At 45.1% G+C, this 15,358-nt stretch overlaps 1 protein-coding gene across 2 annotated transcripts in view; it reads left to right on the forward strand.

Moving 5' to 3' along the window:
• LOC141726844 (uncharacterized) overlaps positions 1-15,358 on the forward strand; it is a 46,193-nt gene that overhangs the window by 21,432 nt on the left and 9,403 nt on the right. For both annotated transcript variants that reach the window (XR_012577806.1, XR_012577807.1), the window contains exon 3: positions 18-14,813. The gene's annotated coding sequence lies outside the window, so the exon portion shown is untranslated. The remainder of the gene's footprint in view (positions 1-17; positions 14,814-15,358) is intronic.

Here is a 15,358-nt window from a genome sequence, read left to right on the forward strand (position 1 = left end):
TTTGATCTTTGCTGTAGGATATTGCTGGGCAATCCATTCAAGTGTTCCTGTGAAATTATATGGATCAAGAAATTTCAAGAGACCAAGTTCTACAGAGAAACTCTGGATTTATATTGCATAGATGACACCACCAAGAGGATATCCTTGCTGGATATGAAGGTTCCAAATTGCGGTAATACTCTTCAAACATAAAGTTATTACTAAGATATTATGAAAAAGGAAAAATAAACATGTTTTTTGACAAGATAACAACAGTGCTGCTAAAGGAAAAGGTTTGGGGGGGAAATATTAACCATTCACTGGTCTTTCATGCCACATGGAATAATTTTGGGAGCTTTACATAAAGCCTTTTTTTTCTTGAACTTTTAAAAACATTCAAATGCAGGAAAACAAGAAAATCAATTACAGACAACACGTAGAATTATATAAAAGGCATGTCCCTTTATTTAGCAAAATAGTAGTACTTCTAAGCTGAACAGACACAAGATTTTTCTTTCTTTTAATTTTTTCAGATATCTGAAGGTAATGAAATCCTTCTTTTCCTTCAAAAATACAAACTCTACTGCTAGGACTACAGGAAAGAAATTCAGAAAAAAACACGCCAACCGAAAAAGTTAACAAATATTTGGTTTTCCCACAGATAAAACTCTTTGCACAGCCTATGCAAAAGAGTCATTGCAAGCTTACATTTGTAGCATTTTGCAGGATATTATTTTCAGTTCTTATAAGGATTTGGAAATGGTGGAAAAATGGTCAATATGGCCAACAATAAGGCCATCCCCCTTGGGTTGTATATGCAACTTTGATTCCTGTATATAGTTCTGCGACAACTAGTAAAAGATTTCACCTGATAGTTGAAGAGATCCTGTTCCTCTGTGGGTGGGGGCAGAACTCAGGTGTTTCTGATATTATGTGAAGTCTATTGAAGTCTGGAGTTTTCTTAGTGGGATGGGATGATTGGGTGTTCAGCAGTAGGCAGATAACATTAGTAGGGTTTCCTTGTGGAGGACTGATTTGGATTGGAAAAGCTGTAAGCAAAGGTGGATATCAGGAGGAACAAGCATATTCTACCTTCCTTCCTTCATCGCCTACTGAATGCCCTTCTCTCCACTGGCCATACAGAGGGTGCAACACTTTTTGATTGCAGCCAATGGCAGGTAAGAGCTATGGAGGGGACCTGCTGTGGACCTAATGTGTGCTGCATTTAATGACACTAATACATAATCTGTTTTGGTGGTCTTATGTACTGCAGGGTCTGATCTACCTGAAATGAGAGTTGAGCTAAATTGACCTGACTAGCTGTTCTGGCTGAATGGACTAGAAGGTAGATTCATCTGATGGGTGTTGGAAGGTCTCCTGGTGGATTGAAATCAATTGATACAAAATTGGAGTGACAGCATAGCCTCTCTTAATGTCCTTGCCTGGCTTGTCTAGAAACTACTAGGTAACTAGGATTTTCCTTTGAAAACTCAGTGGTAAATTCCCAGAACTAAATGTGTGAGACATTGTTTCCCTCCTAAACTTTTTAGAATCTGCAACCCCAGCACATTTGTTTCTGACTTCTTGATGCTATGTAGATGCATATGTATACACATGTACATTCTGTGGACATTAAAATATTTGTCATGAGTCAGGAAGGTGGCACTTCAAACTAGAGGGGGAAGAAGAAGAGGAAGGGTGCCCTTGACTCTGAGCATATATGACATTCATACTGAAGTATCAGAATGTGGAATTTTGCATATGAGGAATGAACATGGCTTGTGTTCTGGAAGATATCTAGTGGGTGATATCCCTGTCCATGGCAGGGGGGTTGGAACTAGATGATCTTTAACATCCCTTCAAACTTAAGCCATTCTGTGATCCAATGCACAGCTGGTATTGGCTGTTGCTTTCAGCATTTCTGTACATATTTTTCTTTGTTTAAAACCACCAGATAGTTTCCAGAAAAAAACACCAATATAATTGGGTAATTTAATTTCTAGCATGGTCTGAGAGGCTAGTAAGTGTAACTGAAATTGAGGAAGAAACCTCTTTTAGCTCCTTTAGATGTCAGGGGAAGTTTTAGGCATGCAAGCCTTTGTGAATTTTGTTAATGACACATTTTCTAATTTTCTCTTCAGATTAAATGGTCAATCCCATGTCTGATTTGTTGATTTTTTTAAATTTATTTTTTAGGAACTAAGCAAACATACTCTTTTTTTTTGTCTTTCAGATGTTAATTACTTCATAATGTAGTAAGTAGCCTGTACAGTATGTGATAAAAGTCTTGGTAATAGGACATCTCATTAATAAATCTCTTCCTGTGAAGCTGGAAGAGACCACTGTGGTTTCTTGGTCATAAGGCTCTGCTTTGTAGATAATTCATGTGAAAATTAAGAAGGTAATTTAATTACTCTTTATAACCCCCCCTGCAAGGAGCAGGGAGCAGGGACCTTTCACTAGACCAGGCTGCTTAAAGCCCCATCCAACCAGACCTTGAACACTTCCAGTGATGGGACATGGCCAGCTTCTTTGGGCAACCTGTTCCAGTGTCTCATGACCTCATTGTAAAGAATTTCTTCTTTATGAACAATCCTAATCTACTCTTTTTCAGTTTAAAACCATTGTCCCTTGTCTTGTCATGACAAGCCCTGGTAAAACATCTCTTTCTACAGCCCCTTTAAGTATTGAAAGGCCACAATAAGATCTCCCCTAGAGACTTCTCTAGGCTGAACAACCCCAACTCTCTCAGTCTTTCTTCATAGGGGAGGTGTTCCAGCCCTCTGATCATCTGATCAGGTCTCTCAGGAAGTATTTAAGGAGGCTGCTAGAGCATGTAGGAAGAAAAATAGGGAGGCCAAAGCTCAGTTTGAACTTAAAACGGCAAATTTTGTAAAGGATAATAAAGAATGTTTTTATAAATATATTAATGGTAAAAGGAAGAATAAGACCAACCTTTGTTCTTTATTAGATGCAGAAGGGAAGTAGTAACTGCAGATGAGGAGAAGAGGTGCTTAACGCCTTCTTTGTCTCAGTTTTTAGTGGGAAGATGACTTGCCTTCAGGATAACTGTCCTCTTGGGTTGGCCGATAGTATCAGAGAGCAGAATGGTTCCTCTGTTGATGTTGCGTCCTGATCATGGGAGGGACGATTGGCACGCATGCCAGGAGTGGCCGCGCCCCGCCTCTGCTGCCGTCAGGCAGGATCGCGGTTCGGCCACTGGCTGGGGTCCTGGACCACCAGGAACGGCCGATAAACGCAGACCCACGTTGAAGGATCAGAGTAAAGGAAAAAGGAAGGAGTCTTGCTTGCTTCTCTGAGCTGCTTTTATTCTTTTCCACGCAAGAGCGTCACAGAGGCTAACTTGGTCACCACGTGGGTACGGCAGCGCTGCACGGATGTTATTCTTTCCCGCAGTGGGAGCAGTGCCGAAGCGAGGCAGGTGATGCAACACCGCGCGGGCGCGACAGCGCCACGCGGGCATTGGCGGGGCTACGCGGGTGTTCTTTCCCATGGCAAGAGCGGCGCTGAAAGGGGGCAGCTGATGCCATACTGTGCGGGTGTTCTTCTTTCTCGCGACAGAGGAGGATGCCGAGGCTACAAACAACTGCGCCGTGCGGGTGCCAGCGGGGCACGGGTGCCACACAGCTTGAAGAGGAGGCAGTGGCAAAGAGCAGGAAACAGAGAATAACAGCGGCTTTATGGAGGGGGGGTGGAATCCCAGGAGGACATAGTCTAACGAATCAATGGCTAGATAGGAGGGGTCTGGAGGGACAAATGTAAGCATAACATGGAGCGGGAAAGTTACATACCAATGTGTCCTGGTTTAGGGCAAATTTAGTAGAGAATCTCCAAAGGGGCCCCTCCAGAAAGCAAACCCACACAGCCCCTCCCCCCAACCGGTTCGGGAAGAATTCCTCAGAGAGAAGTGGAAAGAACCTGTTTATTACACAGGCACAGCACCCCCCAGCACACAAAATGAACAATACCATATGATACCACTCTGAAAAAGATGACAAATTCAGAAAGTCTCTCTCGGGGGTGGTCGCTCTGTTCTCAGTCCCTCCGGCGCTGGGGCAGCTGCTGCAGACCACAAGGTGCAAACTCTTGGTGTTTCCAGGTCCCAGTCTGGAGCAGGTTCCAGATGGTCAGAAAAAAGAGGGGAGAAACAGTCCAGGAAGAAATTTGGACTGTTTAGCTAAACTAGCTAAAGAGCAAAAGCAAAAAGCAAGCAGAAGCAAAGCAAGCAAGAGCGACAGTGAGCAAAGCGAAAAGCAAAAAGCAGAAAAAGACAAAGCCGCAGTCTCTGTGTCCCGCCATGCTGATAAGAAAACCCAAACCAAAACTTTCACTCTTCAGAGCCAGTCTTAAAGGTACAGAACATAATATCCAACATTAACAGAACACATGAATGGGGATACAAGCATCTTAACTACACCCTAGGACACAATGGAAAAAAGGAAATATCATAACTGACAGCCAATTTTATAGATAAAGGGGTGTAGCAAATTGTGACAGACAAGCTAAAGGGGCAGGATTTTTGAGGATAGACAGGGAAAACTCTGGAATTATGCCATGGAGAAAAAGCGGGAAGACAGGTGGTAAACAACTTTAGACAGAGACTAAACATATTATCTTCAAACCCCCACTGCTACAGTCAGGGAGAGACCAAACATCTTGAAACCCCCACTGCTGCACCCTGTTATCCAGGAGGAGGCAGTCAGAGAATTGCTGAACTGCTTGGATTTTCATAAATCCATGGGACCAGATGGGATTCATCCCAGGGTTATGAGGGAGCTGGCAGATGAGCTTGCAGAGTTCCTCTCCATTATTTACCAACAGTCTTGGCTCACTGGCGAGGTTCTAGATGACTAGAAGCTGGCCAATATGACGCCTATTCATAAAAAGGATGGGAAGGAGGATCCTGTTAATTATAGGCTGGTTAGCCTGGCCTCTGTACCAGGTAAGGTTATGGAACAGTTTATACTGTTACACACAGAACTTACAGGATGGCCAGGGTATCAGACCCAGCCAGCACAGGATGAGGAGGAGTAGGTCGTGTTTGACCAACCTGATATCCTTTTATGAACAAGTGACAGGTCTGGTGGATGCAGGAAAGGCCATTTGTCATGGTTTGGGCCTGGCACAGAACCAGTGCCTCCATGAAAATGCCCTCACCCTGGTGTCTGCTGTGAGATGTGACCAGGAATAAGCAAAACAGGCTCCAGCTTAAACATAAAGAACACTTTATTACCTAAACTACAGGAAAATAGGAAAAAACTATAAGGAAAAGAAAAAAAAATTTGAAAACCTTACAAAAAACACTTTCCTCCTCCCCACCACCAGAATTTCCCAATCCGATACATTCTCCCAAATTGCCAACTGCCCAGCCTGGCACCACCCTTTAGTATGCTCAAACTTCAGTCCATGAAGAGGAGAGGAGTCCTTCTTGTTCCATAGGCTTCCCCTGGAAACACGCTGAAACCTCGTGTGCTTCCATGTCACTCGGCACCACCCGGAAAAGTCCTTTTGCCGCTTGTGACATCTTCCTTCCATGCCCAGTGCTCTCACCACTGTGCATGGACCAGAGCTGCTTCTAGGGCTATCTTTTAAGGATGCCTTGTCTCACTCTAAAAAGGCACAGTCTCTGCTTTGGGACATCTGTCCCCCCCATATTTTTCCAACCCCCTGGGGCCGAGGGGTCCCCACGATGAACCCTCCTGGTTCTGAGGCACTGCCTCCCCCCAAGTGCAGTCTCTGTGTCACAGGAACAAACTGAGTCCATGGCCACAAGAAAAGTCCAGCCAAAAGGCCACTCCAATCATCTCTCTCCACTCAGTCAATCGTCTCCACAATCCTTCGGGCCAGGTCTTTGTCTTATCTCATCTCCTATCTCCCTTCTTATTCAGCTCCGAGGAGGATCAGCATTTTTGCAAGGCCCCAATCATGTAAGAAAGGGGTTAAAACTTCCAGTCTCTGTCTGTCCCAGGATGCCGATACTCCCACACACGCTGCTGCTGCGGCCGGCCGGGCTGCGCCCTTCCCCCCCCTTTCTCCTCCTTGGCCGGCTGCTATCACATTCAGACGCCGACTCTCTCTCTCTCTCCCTCCTGGGAGGGGAATGACTGCCCGATGTCTCTTGGGGCTGCTCCTCCCCCCTTCCATCCTCGAAGGCCTTCTCACCCCCCATCTCTGTCCAGGCCCTGGGCCTACCGCATGGCAGCCCCTCCCCCGCCCAGCAGCAGCAGCTTGACAGGGGCGGGAGATCTGACCTCTTCGCCTCGACGTCCCAAGAGGCCTCTCAGGGCCGAAGCTCTGCTTTTTAACCCCTGTGTATTCTTGGAGGTGTGTCCAAACCGCACTGGTCACACCAGGTGCCAATATCAAACTCCGAGCATCCATTGGTTTGACCACAGCCTCCCAGAATTCCCAGTTCTTCCTGGTCAAACCACCACATCATTGATGTTGTATACCTGGACTTCAGCAAGGCCTTTGACACTCTCTCCCACAGCATACTCCTGGAAAAGCTGACAGCTCAAGGCTTGGACAGGAGCACTCATTGCTGGGTTAAGAACTGGGTGGATGGCCGGGCCCAGAGTGGTGGTGAATGGTGCTGAATTCAGCTGACGACCGGTCACCAGTGGTGTCCCTCAGGGTTCTTTGCTGGGGACAGTTCTGTTCAATATCTTTATTGATGACATGGATGAGGGGATTGAGTCTTTCATTAGTAAATTTGCAAACCACACTAAGCTGGGATCGTGTGTCAATCTGTTGGAAGGTAGGAGGGCTCTGCAGAGAGACCTGGAACAGTTGAATGGATGGGCAAAGTCCAATAAGATGAAGTTGAATAAATCCAAGTGCTGAGTCCTGCATTTTGGCTGCAATAGACCCCTGCAACATTATAGGCTGGTGACAGTGTGGCTGGACAGTGCCCAGGCAGAAAGGGACCTGGGAGTACTGGTTGACAGCCGGCTGAACATGAGCCAGCAGTGTGCTCTGGTGGCTAAGAAGGCCAAGGCATCCTGGCCTGTATTAGGAATAGCTTGGCCAGCAGGACCAGGGAAGTCATTTTCCCCCTATACTCGACACTGGTGAGGCCTTGAGTACTCTGTCCAGTCCTGGGCCCCTCAGTTTAGGAAGGAAATTGAGACGCCTGAGCGTGTCCAGAAAAGGGCAACTAGGTTGGTGAGAGGCTTGGAACACAAGCCCTATTAAGAACGACTGAGGGAGCTGGGGTTGTTTAGCCTGGAGAAAAAGAGACTCAGAGGTGACCTTATCACTCTCTATAACTTCCTGAAAGGTGGTTGTAGTCAGGTGGGGTTTGGTCTCTTTCTCCAGGCAGCAACTGACAGAGGACACAGTCTCAAGCTGCATCAAGGGAAATATAGATTGGATATTCGGAAAAAGTTTTTCACTGAAAGAGTGATAAAGTTCTGGAATGGTCTGCCCAGGGAGGTGGTGGAATCACCATTCCTGGATGTGTTTAAAAAAAGACTGGATATGGCACTCTGTACCATGGTTTAGTTGAGGTGTTTAGGACATGGGTTGGACCAGATGGTCTTTAAGGTCTCTTTCAACCTAGTCATTCTGTGAATTCTGGGAATTTTTGTGACCCCTCTCTGGAGCTGCTCTAACAGGTCTATCTTTCTTCTGCTGGAGACTCAAGAACTGGATGCAGTATTGTCTTGATTTAAGACAATATTGTGATGGTGGTCACAAGGGTTGCAGGTGAAGAGAGAGGCGAGAATGTTGACCTCATGTTCACAAGGCTTGATTTATTATTTTATGATATATATTACATTATGACTATACTAAAAAGAAAAGGCAGGAAAAGTTCTCAGAAGGCTGGCTAAGCTAAGAATAAAAAAGAATGAATAACAAATAAGCTCTCTCCGACTCTGTCCCAGAGAGAGCTCGGTCCTTGATTGGCCATTAATTATACACATCCAACATGGGCCAATCACAGGTGCACCTGTTGCATTCCACAGCAGCAGATAACCATTGTTTACATTCTTCTTCTGGGGCCTCAGCTTCCCAGAAGGGAAAATCCTAAAGAAAGGATTTTTATGAAAAGATGTCTGTGACATGTCACCCTTTTAAATTAGTTGAATTAAAAAGAAAAGTGTTTGTAATTTTCTCTGCTGTGCACATGCAGAGGAAAGAACAAACACTTGACAGGTTATCTGTTGCAAATCAAAACCTCACTCAAGTGCTGGTGTGGAATAAACTGGGAATTTCTTCACCTGTAGAACATACAATTCTATCAAATCACTAAAACAATCCCACAATACAAGAAAATGCAAAAACAATGCAAAGAAAGTCCAAGTCCAAACAGCTGAGTTTCAGGAAAAAGTCCATGGACTGAAGATGTTCCTCTTTGCCATCTCTGAAACTCCCTTTTTGGTCCTGAAACAGGCTTGCTGCAGAAAAGTCCATCAATAGTTTTCAAAAGTCCATTGACAGTCATCAAACAATTTCAAACAATTTGAGACAACTTCTGGAGTGTCCTGAGGCAAAGTGAAAATTTTCCAGGATAGAAATCCATTTTGAATTAGGTGAAATGTCTAGGAAAGGTGAAAAGTCTGTAAGGCCAAAGCTGAAGGGAAAACTGCAGGACAGAGATAGTGAGGAGACAGAGGGGGACAGAGAAAAAAAAAAACAGAAACAATTCAAGGGCAGGCCGCCCTGACCCAGGAATTCTTTTTGATAAAGAGGAACTGACTATAGATGTCACATGGAGTCCATAAGAATGAATATATATGAACCTACTGTGAAACTCTATGCATATGTATTTGAGAGAGAGATAAAAAGAGACCTGAAGTTCTCAGAGGTACGCATGCCTTTTTTGAGGAGAGCAATCTCTGCATGCATCCAGCGCTGTAATAAACATACCAGCTTTACAACTTTTACAAAGTTGTGGGGTTTTCTTCTTTTCTCCGCAAAATATTATGGCGAGCCAAGCCGGGAGTTCTCTGTCCCCGCAGGGGCAGGGGGGATAGACGGACATCCAAGGCGCGCCCTAGGATTTTTTTTCCTGGTGGGGCTCCGCTCGTCTCGACTTGCCACCTGCGAGGACAGACAAGGACCTGCTGGCTGCGGAGGAGAATACGGTATGTACTGAGGGGCCCCCGGGGGAAAAGAGAGCTAGGGAGTAAATCTCTCAGAGACATCTGGGTCCAGCTGATGGAGGAGAGACGGGGGTTCATTTTCTGATAGGGCAGACCACTAGCGACCCTGGGGGTGGGTCAAGCGGACCTCTATGTCTGTGTGTGTGTGTGTGTGTGTGTGTGTGTGTGTGTGTGTGTGGTGTCCGGACACTGTGTCGCTGTATGGTTAATGCATTGTGTGGTCAGTGCACTGTTTCTAATCATGCAAGTGTATAAGTGTATGGTGCATAAAAGAGAGTAGATCTACAAGGCTCTACAGTGCGGGGGAGGTGAGTACTACCCATGTTTGAAGCAGCCGAGTGAGGCCTGAGATGCTGGCTGCAGCAGGCTGTGGGGGCAGGGAGAGAAGTGCCCTGCAAAGAAGCGGAACGTCAGTCACGGTATTTATTGTCTTTAAATATAATGATTTGTGTAGATTTGGTGCATTTTAACCGTGAGTACGAGCTCAGAGAGTTCCTTTGCTCTGGATGTTTGGACTTGATCTCTGGACTGTGTGCTGTTATTTTGATTGTGTCCAGGGAAAACTGATGTGAGTAAATGCTGAATTATGGTTTGCTGTGTTGTGTTGAGAAAAGTGGGCACATTGAGAAATATGCCCTTTCCCAGTGATTTTGTGTGGTGATTTTCTTCCACTGCATTGTGGTAATTTGATTCTCAGATTGTATAGTGGTGTTTGTGGAGATTTTAAGATTTTGTTTGCAACAAGAGTAGCATTTTACACAGAAGAACTATGGTATGGTGATTTGTGCTTAACTATGATAAAGCGAATTAAAGGAATTCCAAGAATTCTCCCCCCCACAGCAATTCAAGCCTTGGCTCTAGTGAATTTGAGATTAAGGGGGAGGGTGCATATGTCTGTGTCTGTGGGCATATCAGAGTTTCTGTTGGGACAAGCAAAGCCTTTTTGCAGGGCAGTAAAACAAGTGTAAGTAGACACAGTGCTTAATTAGATTGTGCAAGAAGAGAACTAGAAAAGACTGATATTTTGTAAAATAGAGTTTAGACAGAAGAGATGAATGAGTTTATGAGACTAGACTTCAGCTGGTACTATATTAAGTCTGGACTGGGAATGGTCTGCTGTAGGGCTTTAGAGTTCTCTGTAATAAACAGAATAGCCTGCCTTTGCGGGCAATTTCGGGGAGCCTTTGGTGCATCAAGAGGCTGGCACGCTGCGTTAAGTATTATTGCAGTGCAGAGTTTGTGAGAAACGCTGGTATTGCTGTTCTAATAGGAGTCAGGGCACATGCCCCGAGTGTAAATTAAAGGTTTCTGATCAAGCTGATTCAGAACCTAAGATCTTCAGGCTCGTGTGTGGGAGATCAAATCTGATACCTGCCACCTGGAGCTGTGTGTGTGTAGGAGGAAAAGTGAGAAACTACTGTGAAGGTCTGTGAAAAGAGGTTTGGGCAGAAGCGAGATAGGGCAAGGAGAAAGAGATAATGAGAACTGACCAGAGCAAAGAGGTTCCTAAATTAGGCCCTTTTAGGAGGGGCTCACTGGGAGAAGGTTTCCAGTAAGAGCAGCTCAGAAAATAAAAAGATTTATAATACTTCATTGCTCTTAGTACTGTTTTAAAATAGGAAGATAAATGGGATGGGGTTTTTGTATGCTGATATGTCTTTTTGTTTTAAGAAACCACCCAGAATGGCAAAGAGACTGTGAGATCAAACTGCCCTCTGGTCTTGGCCCTTGAAAAGGAAAACAAGGCAAAGAGAAAGCAAATCAAACATGTTGTTCAGCATGCAGCATAAGATAGCAACGTATGAAGTCAAACAAAGATTATCATGCTGAAACGCAAAGCAATTACAGTTCACAAAATGAGTACATATGATTTGTTAAAGGTTCCTCCCAAGGTAAGGGAGGAAGGATAAAGATGACCTCCCCAAAAGGGTAGAATTTTAGTCGACACAAGGGCCGTATATTCAGTTTTAAATAAAGCTTTAGTACCTGTGGAGAATGTTTATGTTGTAGTGTGGGGAACAACTGAAAAACTGGCCAGTCTGAGAAGGCATACTTTTGCAAACCTTTAAAGTAACATGTGTACTATGTGTACTTAGAAGCTTTTGTACAATTTGCTCAATTCGCTAAACATTCTCAAATGAGAAAGGTTACTCTGGAGGCAAATAATATAAAGATGTTAGGCTTAACTTAAACAGCCATTGAAATTAAGAAAGACATTAGTAAAGAGATATTTGAATAAGTAAATAAGTGTTTTCAAGGGTATGGGCCTCTGCTGTACCAGGGAGGGTGAAAAATACCCCCACATAGTAATCAAGCTTAAGGAAAGAACACAACCAGTGAGAACTGAGCAGTACCCTCAAAAGGAAGATAGGGAAGGAATCAGCCATATAATTGATAGTACTGGATTGAGGGCTGTCAAGAAGATAACACAGAATTTGTACCCTGTGGTAGCAAATCCATAGACCTTACTAACTTGTTTAACACCTGAGCTAACCTGGTTCACTGTTTTAGGCCTAAGAGATGCCTTCTATTGCCTCCCTATCCACGAAGCCAGCCAGAAAATTTTTGCATTCAAACACAGCTCACATGGTCCATGTGCCTGAAGGCTTCAAAATTCCCCACTCCGATTGGAGAACAGCTTGCAAAGACCCAGAGTCCCAGGAAGCTCCTCAAGAGGAAAGGAGGCTGTTGCAGTACGTGAATGATCTTCTAGTAGCCACTCGGACGAGGGAAGCCTGGACGGTAAGCCTTTTGAATTTCCTAGGACTCCAAGGACACAGAGTCTCAAAGAAAAAGGCACAGGTAGTGAAACAGAAGGTAATCTACCTGGGGTAAGAAGTGAGTGCTGAGCAGCAGACTTTAAGGCAGGGAAGCCATATGCCAAACCCTGAAACCCCAGACAATGAAAGAACTCCGAACCTTCTTAGGCATGGCAGGGTAGTGCCAGCTGTGGGTTTATAATTATGGACTGTTCGCCAGACCCCTCTATGCTCTTATTGCTGATGGAAACAGAGATCTCCAGTGGACAAGAGACGCCACACGGGCCTTTCACCAGCTAGAGAGTGCCCTCATGTCGGCTCCAGCTTTGAAACTTCCAGATGTAAGTAAAGCATTCTTTCTATTTTTCCATGCAAGGAATTTCCCTGGGAATATTGGCTCAAGACTTGGGTCCATACCAGAGGGTAGTTGCTTATTTCTCTAAGCAACTAGATGCAACAGTCAAAGGATGGCCAAGTTGCCTCAGAGGTGTAGCAGCAGTTGTGCTGAATATTCAAGAGGCACCCAAGTCGACCTTAGGACAAAAATGACTGTGCTAGTGTCCCACACAGTGTCCGCAGTACTGGAAGTAAAGGGTGTCCACTGGCTTTCACCACAGAGGTTTCTGAAATACCAGGCCATCATGGTAGAACAAGATGATGTAGAGATAGTGGTGATTAATATTGTCAACCCAGCTTCTTTTCTCAGTGGAAATCAAGGAGAAGCAGTACACCATTATTGCCTGGAGACCACTGAAGCTACCTACTCCGGCCGCCCAGACTTAAAGGACACTCCTTTGGATGATGCAGAGACCTGGTTCACTGACGGGAGTAGCTATATTGCCAGTGGAAAGCGACATGCAAAGTACATAGTGACTACCTGCAGAGAGGTAATAGAGTCTGGACCCTTACCCACAGGTACCTCTGCACAGAAGGCTGAGATAAATGCATTGACCCATGCCTTAGAAACAGCAAAAGGCATTCAGAGTCATGCATGCACATGGAGCCATCTGGAAGGAGAGGGGACTGCTAACCTCACAAGGGAAGAAGAAACAATCCAGCTGCTGGAAGCAGTTCAGCTACCTGAAAAAGCATATTAAGGCAGACCAGAGAGTGAGCTTAAAATTGGAGGAAAGAAATGAGCTAGCGGATGGAGAGGCAAAGAAAGCAGCAAAGAGTGAGGTAATTGTTGTGGTGTGTTTTTAGCTTCCGGGTCCCTTCCTCAGGTGTGCCAATATTCCCTTCTCCCTTCCCCCTCGCCCCTTGCTGAGTGTGCCCTGTCAATCAGGTTTAACATTCCAGCAAGGTGTCGTGTGGTTGGTCATGCTCCTCAGGCCTGGGGGGCATTGGACCGTATAGGTGTCCCTAGTCCCTTGAGACCCTGCCCCTTTCACCTGGTTGGTAGCTCACCTGTCCTCTCCCCTTCCCCTGTCCCTGTGCTTAAAAGGTTAATCAGACCATGCGGCCAGGATTCTGTTGGAGCAGTTGCCCCGGTTCAGACCTCTGTAACCATGGAATAAACATCTGGAAACCCTCCAGCAGAATCCTCTCCTTTCTCTCTTCACCATCGCCAGAAGTTCTCTCTCCTGAGGTAAACGGAGTTCCTGACAAGCCTGGACTTGTTCAGTGCCCTGCTGCAACCTCCAGCTGCCAAGGTATCTCTGGGGTGATCTACACCACAGTGCCGCCTTTGGCCCAGCAGCGAGGGTCAGACGGGCCCAGGCACCATCTAACTGGTAATATTGGGATTAATATTCCAATAGGTAATTATGCACAGATTTTCCTCGAAGGTAAGCCATAATATAATAATACTAATCAAAAGAGACATAAAACTACAAGGGGTGGGCTACCACTGAAGGAGAGCTAGTAATCCCATTTTCGTGGTTACTAGTGAAGGAAGAGCACTAGAAAACACACTAGGGCCTAACTACTTAAAAGCCTTTTATAGAGTGTGGCTCCTTTCCCAAAATGACCAAGGCTGCGAGTGATACAGAGTGCATTGAAATGAAGTGTTGACTTTGAAGTAGTAATTTCCACAGGGTTTCTAGAACCTACATCTGATTGAAAGAATTTATTGTTGTCAAGAATTTATATGCCGTTATCACTCAGGTAAGCCGACAATGTGATCCTTGCCTCCAGATTAACCCCAAAAATACCCCCAGGCCGAAACTCGGTCAGACTGAGAGAGGCCATGGGCCTGTACAGCAGTGGCAAATCAACTTTTCAGAACTCCCAAGGAAAGAGGGGTATCAGTACTTACTGGTATTAATAGATACATTTTCAGGGTGGCCAGAAACATTCCCCACCAGAACTGACAAAGCTCAAGAGGTGACCAGATTATTTTTACAAGAGATAATACCACGCTTCAGAGTTTCAGCCACAATATCCTCAGATAAAGAATCATATTTCATTTCCAAAGCAGTGCAACAGATTAGTAGCCACCTGGGCATAGATTAGGAACTTCACACTCCATAGGGCCCCAATCAAGCAACCAGGTGGAGAAAATGAATCATTTGATTAAGCAGCAGATTGTAAGACTGGGCAAGAAGTTAATCTACCCTAGCCCCAACCTCTTCCATTGACACTATTGCAAATTCGAACTAAACCCTGAGCTAAAGGAATGCTGAATCCTTTTGAAATGCCTTATAGAAGACCATATAGAATACGAAGGGAATGTCCACCCACATTAGGGTGATAACACTAGCCACCTACATGGTGGCTTTAAGCAAACAGCTCAGAGTAATTGAGAAACATGTGGCTGGAACTCGGAGCAGGGAGTTAGATTGCTTGGGGATGATGTATATGTTAAGTCTCTTACAGAGGAGACTTTGAAACCACAGTGGGAGAGACCACTGCAAGTACTTCTCACCACCTTCACTGCAATCAAAATCAAGGAGCAGAATGCCTGGATCCATCACTCTCGAGTGAAGAAAGCCCTAGAAGTCCCTTGGTGAGTGATACCAGATGATAATGAACTAAGACTAAAACTTACTCAGGCAAAATGAGTATATTGGATGCCAGGCACCCACCAAAGCTGCTCTATCACTCCCCGCTACAGCTGGAGAGGGGAAGAGTGAAAATATAACAAATGATTAATGGGTAAAGATAAGGACAGGGAGAAATCACTAAGTAATTACTGTCATGGGCAAAATAGACTCAACCTGGAAAAATTAGTTTAATTTATTATCAGTCAAATCAGAGTAGGATTATGAGAAATAAAACCAAATCTTAGAAACACCTTCTCCCACCCCTCCCTGCTCCACTGTGAGCTCCTCTCTCCATGGGTACAAAGGTCCTGTCATGATTCTGCTCCAGTGCCGGCTTCCCACAGGGTCACAGCTGGTCACAGCCTCCTTTGGGCATTCACCTGCTCTGGTGTGAAGTCCTCCACAGGCTGCAGGTGAATCTCTGCTCCACCTGCAGAGATGATCTTCACCACAGGTTGAAGGGGAAACACAGCTCCAGCACCTGGAGTACATCCTGCCCCTCCTTCTG

The sequence above is a fragment of the Zonotrichia albicollis genome, chromosome W (assembly GCF_047830755.1).
Source record: "Zonotrichia albicollis isolate bZonAlb1 chromosome W, bZonAlb1.hap1, whole genome shotgun sequence".
NCBI classification, from domain to species: domain Eukaryota; kingdom Metazoa; phylum Chordata; class Aves; order Passeriformes; family Passerellidae; genus Zonotrichia; species Zonotrichia albicollis.